General features: G+C 47.0%; 1 protein-coding gene across 3 annotated transcripts in view; it reads left to right on the forward strand.

Moving 5' to 3' along the window:
* Positions 1–7,917, forward strand: part of LOC102679526 (solute carrier organic anion transporter family member 74D) — a 79,445-nt gene that overhangs the window by 31,566 nt on the left and 39,962 nt on the right. Inside the window, exon 1 of one of the 3 annotated variants that reach the window (XM_006610012.2) lies at positions 1,529–2,256. The exons of the other annotated variants lie outside the window; for them this stretch is intronic. The gene's annotated coding sequence lies outside the window, so the exon portion shown is untranslated. Of the gene's footprint in view, positions 1–1,528; positions 2,257–7,917 lie in introns of those variants that run through there. 3 annotated transcript variants of the gene reach the window in all.

Genomic DNA, 7,917 nt, shown 5'->3' on the forward strand with positions numbered 1-7,917 from the left:
TCCCGATCCCGCGGAGGGCCGCGTAAACGCGCATCAGGGACTCATTCCCTCGTCCGAGATTCGTCTGGAACGCAGAAGAAGAGGGGTGGGTAAGTAGGGTGAGAACGATGATCGCGGAGGGGATGGGTGGCCGTGTGGAACAGCAGTCTGGCCAGTTGATTACGATGCCGAAACGAGTGGCGGGCCATCTCTCCAACCAGTTTCGGACAGTGTCTTCGACTCGAACGAGGCCTGTGTAGAGAGAAACCCTCTCTCTCTCTCTCTCTCTCTCTTCCTCCTTCTCGTGGAGATACGCCACCAGGCTCTTTTGGCCGTGGCGTTGTGGTCGGACGAGGAACGACAGACAGAGAGAGAGAGAGAGAATCGGGAGAAGGAGGAGAAAGGTAAGAAGGAAAGCGTGGAAGAGGAGGAGGAGGCGCGGATGGATAGAGATAGAAAGAGGGAGAGTAGAAGCAGCAGAAGCAGCAGAAGCAGCAGCAGTACCAGCATCAGCGGCAAGCAGCCAGCAGCGGCGCAAGAAGAGACGACGGAGGAGGCGACAGCCGAGCTTAAGTTTCGGTTTCGTTCGTTTCGCGCCTGCTCCGCGTCGAACGGGAGCCGAGAGTGAGCGCTGTGGAAAGAGAAGGAGAGGGAAAGAGAGGGAGAGAGAGAGAGAGAGAGAGAGAAGAGGTGCACGATCGGAGCGAGGACGAGCGAAGGAGACGGAACGAGTTGGGAGAGGGAGAGAGTCGGAGAGACAGGAAAAAAGGGAGGAGGAGAGAGAAGGAAAAGCGATTGGCGGCGGTGGAGGCGGCAGGAGGGTGGAGAGAGGGCGAGTGCAACGCGGCAACCAGGGGGTGGAGAGAGAGAGGCGGCAGCCGAGGCGAACAGACTTCACCGGCGCTCTGCTCCCAATAACGACTCTCGCCCTCGGTCAGTCGCGCGCGAACCGCGGAGCCGCGAGCATCTCTCCGTTTCTCTCTCGCTCTGCTCTCGCCGAACGATACCTGCGTTTCGAGCCGCGTGCACGTGCGAACCCGCGAGAGCGCAACGGAGCGAGGGAGCAAGTGGACACAAACACACAACACACACACACACACACACACACACACTCACAAAGAGGACTCACGATCCGGTTATCGTTATTATTCGAATTTATTACTATTATTATTGTTATTATTATTACTATTACTATCATTATTATTATTATTATTATTAATTCGAATCGAATCACTGCCAAATACCTCGGAGAGGTGGATATCGTCGTCGTGGACGGGTGAATCGATCTTGTCTCGTTTCGACGTTTTACACGGTACATGGTACGATATATATATACATTGGGAGAGACATGTCGGTGCTTACGGGGAATCGAAGCTAGCGGGTGGTTAGTTATTAGGGAAAGAGGATAGGCGAAGGAATGTCGAAGGGAGGAGAAATGGAATGGTCGATGGTTGACGAGTGTTGAGGAAACCAGCTGGGAAACCGATAGATTCCCGCGAGATTTATCGAGGGAAAAATTATTACGGAAGGAGGAAGGAAGGAAGGAAGGAAGGCTGGTTGGAAGACTGTTTCGACTCGATAAGCTTAAGCGTAAGATACGTGTTCGAGGGGGGGGGAAACTCGTAACTCGAAGTTATCTAATGGTGGAAATAGTCGTGGCGCGGTATCGACGTGATAATCGCGTCGCGAGTGGTGCTCGCTGCATCCGGAGATACACGCAGCTGGTGACCGAGTGAGAGAAGGGCGAGTACACCGAGTCCGAAAGGAACGACGAGACACGACGACGCATCGCGCAACAACGGAAAAGCAAAGTGACAAGCGGGAACGAGTGCGTGGTATATAAAAGTGCGAACTGGTGGAGCGACCGAGCGAGTTACCGGGCGGTTCGAGGCTGCCAGTGGCGCGCGGACCAAGAAGAAGAAGAGGAAGAAGAGGAAGAAGAAGAAGAAGAAGAAGAAGAGGAGGAGGAGGAGGAGGAAGAGGAGGAGGAGAAAGAAGGGAGGGAGTGCAGCGAACACCATAGAGGACAACGCTGTTGCTATTTTCGAGCCCGCCAAATATCCGAGCGCACGGTGCTGTTCGCTGCTGTCTACGCTGGCCCTGCTACGCTCTTTCTTCGCCACCGTCCACGTTCCTCCAAAGCGCAGCGATTCTGCGCCGATGACGCATGGCCCTGACCAAACAGGGGGACAGAGAGAGAGAAAGAGCGAGAAAGAGCGTGAAAGAGAAGCCACATGTAGAGCGGGAGAAGGAGCGAGAGAACGGCGTGTATGACAGGTACGTTTCGACTTTTTGCCTTTTTGCAAAACCGCGCCGCGATCTCTTGACCTACGACGTATCTGTGCCGTGACCGTGAGCGCTGACACGTTTCTACGTTGGACGTTGACGCCTTTCGATTCGCGCGTCTCGATCATCCCTCTGGATTCGCGACTCCTTCTCTTCCTCCTCCTCCTCCTCCTCCTCTTCTCCGCCATTAGCGATCGTTGATTTTAGAAGGGAATCGATTAGTGCGTATAATTGTCATTATCTGCGTCGAAACGTATTTGGAATCGTTTGGTATATGCGTTGGTATCGAAGTAGCAACGTTTGAGAAATGAGAGCAAAGAAAGATACGTTCGAATTCGAAATAGAGAAGATATAAGAAACGTCGTGGTTTTATATTATTTTCTTAATAAAGAATTCGTTTCGCGTTCTCGCTTCGGTTGTATGCTCGATGTAAAAAAAAAAAAAGATTTCCTCACACTTTTCTTCGCTTCTCCAGTACGAGGGAAATCTCCTCGTTACGAAATTCTCCTCGTGTATTATCTCAAAAGTGACTCCGTTGCGACCACCTTCGATTTCTTTCAACTCGATGCGCTCGTAACGCTTCGCGAGAACGTTGAGAATCCTTGATAAAGTGAATTTCATCGGTGAGAAATGCGGTCAAAGTTCGTTTTGAAACTCGGTCATAGACATTTTATCGCCATTTATACGACGATCGCCACGACTACGTCGACTTAGCGTCCTCGATCGCTTGTTTATAAATACACGATCGATGTCTTCTCCGTTTTGCGTATATGAAAATTAACGAGAGCTGTAGAATAAATATTTTTCCGACGCTCCATCTCCTCTCGGCCAGGATCCCTTCTCGGCCGTCCATTTTTCGATAAAACGTTATAAAGGGAACGCAAGCTGGTAAGAAGACCAGGGCAGAGGATAAAACGCGAGATTACGCGCGGTAAAAAGCTTGGAGAGCGTGGCCGAAGGGGCGGGAGGGAATCGAGCGCAAAAGTGACGTTCTTTAAACGGAGGAAAAAAGAGGTTGGATCCACTCGTCGCGATACGGCGAAGATTAGTTTATTTCTCCGCTCCTCGTCATAATACGCGGCAGGGATATTTATGTAATACGCGACATGCAAATGAATACATTGTTTGCGCGTTTGTCAGAGATAAGTTACGAAGCGAGGTTTCGTACGAGATTTCTACACTGCCTTTGTGCGTGTATCGCATCTGATGTGGAAAACGGACGAGCAAGTAGCGTGCAATTACAAAGAAATTATGATTGACGCGTTGACTGCCACTGATAATCATTGATGGCTCTGTTCTCTGTCGGAACTGTATCGAGGCAATTTTTATTTTTAATTAATTGGACTTTAGAAAGTTGCATCGACCGTTGCATCGTTATACTTTTTTTTTTTTCAGCGCTCTTTTGAAAAATCCTTACTTTTCGCAACTTTTTACTCGCGTTCGGTTATTCGATTATTATTATTATTATTATTATTATTATTATTATTATTATTTTATCACGCGTGAAATCGATCGTGAGAAATAGTTTCGATCTAGCAAAAAAAAATTAAAAAAGAAAAGGAAGGGTGGGGATGGAAGGGGGAGGGGGAGGATGTTGCCTTTGCCAACGATGCTCGAAACGTACGATCGTATCAACGTGACGCATTTCGTGCAACAGGTGAGAAGGTGCACGCGTGAAATTTGCTACCATTCTCCTCCGGTCTTTCCACTTTCGCGTGTGCCTAACGTATCTGAGTCACGTTCGCGTAAAATTGTAGCATCGACGGGCATCCGAGATTTGTTGCCATCACGTACTCTTGTTCAAGCGTCAAGAGAAAATCGCACTCCCCCACCCTGAAATTTGAAATGGGTCGATGAATATATATTTTATTTATTTCTCGTTCGGACTCGTTGTTCAACGTCGACGTTCATCGACAAGCCGATCATGTGTCGATCATCTAACCGTGAAAAAAAAAAAAAAAAAAAAAAAAAAAAAAAAAAGAAAAAGAAAAATGCAATTTCCCTTTATTTTTCTTTTTCCAACTTCATTCGATGGTGCGCGATTCCGAAGAAGCACAATCGAGAGAGTGTTCGGAAGAGAATAGGAATTAACTCAACCATCACCAGGTACAAACGGAGGAAAGAAAATTCACTTTTCTTGTACTTTTTTGTGTCCCTTCCTTTCTCCAACCAGTTTTCCCTCCGCTTATTCTCCTCGACATATTCTCTTTCCTCTCCTCGATATTATTCCTTCCCCGAAAAACTTTTCGAAAAAAAAAAAAAAAAAAAAAAGGGTGCTGCTAGCTTCGATTCGAACGTCGAACGTCGAACCGACGACCAGGCACTATTTTTTTCGTGGTTCGTTGGGGCCAGAGGTCTAATCAATGCGTCAACTGTTCTCGCTGTGGAAGCGGAGACGTTTTTTTTTCCCCTCTCTCTGCCTTCTCCCCCCTTCTCCCTTGTCCCCCTCCCTACCGGTTGACCGATGCATTTCGTCGGAGGCGCGTATACCGTAGAAAAAGCGATTACGAGAGGTATATAACAAAAATCCAAAAGCGGTTGCGCGTAGTGTGTTTCATAAGTTTCGCAGCTGGGAAACCGGAGATGAGTCTGGCCGATTCCACGCGATCATTGATCGTTAACTTTTTTTGGCTGTGGATGATCAAAGCCGAACGACGCGGTGGCCGCACGTAAATCGACTTTAAATCGCAATAAACCGTGCAAAAACTGCGCGGCGGATTTGCCTCGCGCGCGTTCACTTTCGACCGCAAAAAAACGCGAAAAACCGATCCTCCCTGTCCCACTTCATCAGCTTTCCTCCATTCTTCCGTGTATCTCTCTCTCTCTCTCTCTCTCTCTTTCTCTCCCCTCCCCCTCTTTATCCTTTTCTCCACTTTTTTTCGCCTTTTTTTTTACACGAAAATTCTTGTTTTACTTTTCGTCGCAATGATGCATGTCGAAATTGCAACTTTACGCTTTCGTCGCGTCACCGTGATACCGCAGCATTAGCATTTATATTGTAAACCTTGAAGGCGAGAGCGAGAGGATAACGCGGGCTCGCCCGTTTCCCCCTTTACGCCTTGGTGCAGTTAATCAAGCAAGTGAAAAAAAGATAGATTAAGACAAGTGTAAAAATCCTTTCTCTCACTGTCGCTTTTTCCGAATGAGCCTAGGTACCGTGCACATTTTCATTTCCTGTCCTACATGTTGCCAGCGAACAGCGGCGGGAAAAAAAGAAAAAAGAAAAAAAAAAATTTTAAAAAACTAAAAAAAATTAAAAAAAAAGAAAAAAAAAGAAAAAGGAAAAAAAAGGCGAACGAAGTAAAAACGAGAAAAATACTTCGATAAAACGCGATATAGAATGTGCGTTCACGCTCGTTCGTACACCTGTTTTGAACGGGCTTGTATCCATCGAGCCTGTGGAGTCGAGGTATGGGAAAACTAGTATAATGTAATAATGAACGCAAAACGCCGCATTAATCACTTGGTACAGGTGTAATCGTAGATCGTCGTAGATTTTTCATCGACTTTTTCTTTTTTTTTTTTTTCTTCTCCTTCTTCCTCCCCTCCTCCCAATTGATGGCAAATCGTCAATTCATATTCCGTTTTATTCAATTTCAAGATCGTGTGTGCGTGTGATCGATGATGGCGGGAATGGACGCGTAAACATCATCATGTGCAATAACTGGTAACAGTCATTATCACACTGTCACTGCCGGTTAATGCCGCCAATGATTTGCACAGTCACGCGACCTGGAGCACAGGGAATTTCGAATTATCGAACGAGCTCGATCGCTTTTAACTTTTACTCTTACCGCAAGAATCGATCATTGATTATCGCGATTATCCGCCAGCCAGTTGTAATTGTAAACGTTAACTACGGTCGCCTACGGTGTATCGTTCTCTTTTTCCACGCGTTTTGGAAACGAAGAGTGTGGGGAGATATCGACGGGAGGAGATGGCAGAGCAACGTCGGAGAACGCTCGCGTGCCATTCGTGACCTCTGAACCCCGCGTTCCTACCATCATCGTGCGTACTTCTATTTTTTCTCCTATGACTAAGCTCCTTTCCTTTTCCATGTACGCGATTCCGATCTCTTTCTTCTCCCCCACTAGGGGCTAAGTAATTAGACTCACTTAAATAACACGTGGCAGAAAAACCATGTGGCGAATATCGTACGCGTCAATTAGACGATCTTTTCCTTTTCCTTTTCTTTTTCTTTTTCTTTTTTTCATCGATACATTTCATTCGAAAATACATTTCCTCTTTTCGAAAATAATTTCAATTCCTCTGTCCTTCTCTCGTCGTCTTCGTCGCTCCCAGATCTCATCCCACCGATCGACCAACCGATAAAATGTAAAGAAAATCGTTCGAAAATACATTTCCTCTTTTCGAGAATAATTCCAATTCCTCCCTCTGTCCTTCTCTCGTCGTCTTCGTCGCTCCCAGGTCTTATCCCACCGATCGACCAACCGATAAAATGTTAAGAAAATCTCAACTCGTGCGTTCGAACGTTGCAGAGTCGATTGGACCTCCCCTCTCTCCCCTCCCCGTATCCGAATTTATCGTTTGGAAAGGGGGAGGCGACGAAAGCACGACTCCGAACGGTCAACAATAAGAGGAAATTGAGGCGGTTAACGAGTGAAGCTGATAATGAGCCTCCATAAAATCAGCCCGTGGTTCTTCTCGTGGCATCACCATCTCTTCCTGCCTCGCGGTTAAGCGGCTCTCACACGATCCGCCGATCTTAATGACGACGAAATTATACACCGGCATACGTACACGCTCGTGTCATCCGATCCGATCATGTGCACGCGTGAACATAGAGATCATCCCACAACAACAATAGGAAACGGGGATGGCGAACGAAATAAATGGATGATGAAGAAGTAGAGGAGAATAGATTTGGCGGGAAAATAGTGAAGAAACACGGACGAGACTCTTTTAAAAATCGTTCTACGAATGCCTCGAATGTCTTCGTATCGATCGAAAGAAAACACGCGTAGTTTCTTGCAAATCAATTAATCCCTGGATGAATTTTTGATGTTCGATCGCGATTCGTAATTTGGTTAGAGAGGAGAAAATGAAACGAAGTTGAGTCAGAAGAGAGAGAAAGAAAGAGAAAACGGGTCGGTGGAAGAAGAGTTTGGATTGGGGATGGGGTAAGAGAAGATATAAGAGAAGAGAAGAGGAGAGCAAAAAAAGAAAAATATATATATATATATGGCGAGAAAATTAGCGCTTCTTCCTCCTCTCGGGAAGAAGGCCGGCAACTTTTTATGGATTGCGTACTCGCGCATTGTTGCAAAGCGGAGGGAGGGGGGGCGTGATAAGTTCCGAGTGCAATTATTAAGATTCAATCGCTGCTGTGGGGTTCGATGTAATCGGGCCCCGTAATGTTCGGATTATAAATTTTGCAAAGGAATCGGTGAAACCGTGGCCATGGCCGTTCCGTTCTTTTTCGTATCCCTTCCCCTCCCCCCTCCCCGATCGCCACTGTCAGGGATATCGTCGCCCGTAAATCTCGAAATTATACATTCTTTATCTTTTGGGGGAAAGGGGCGTTTCCTTGTGTTTTATGCACTCTGAATGGCGTACCGAAACCGGTCTTCCTCCCCCTCCTTCCCCCCGCCAGACAATGTAGCGAAACACCGTGGTGGTAGTAGTAAGTAG

The sequence above is a fragment of the Apis dorsata genome, unplaced genomic scaffold, assembly GCF_000469605.1.
Source record: "Apis dorsata unplaced genomic scaffold, Apis dorsata 1.3 scaffold_68, whole genome shotgun sequence".
Lineage (NCBI taxonomy): Eukaryota > Metazoa > Arthropoda > Insecta > Hymenoptera > Apidae > Apis > Apis dorsata.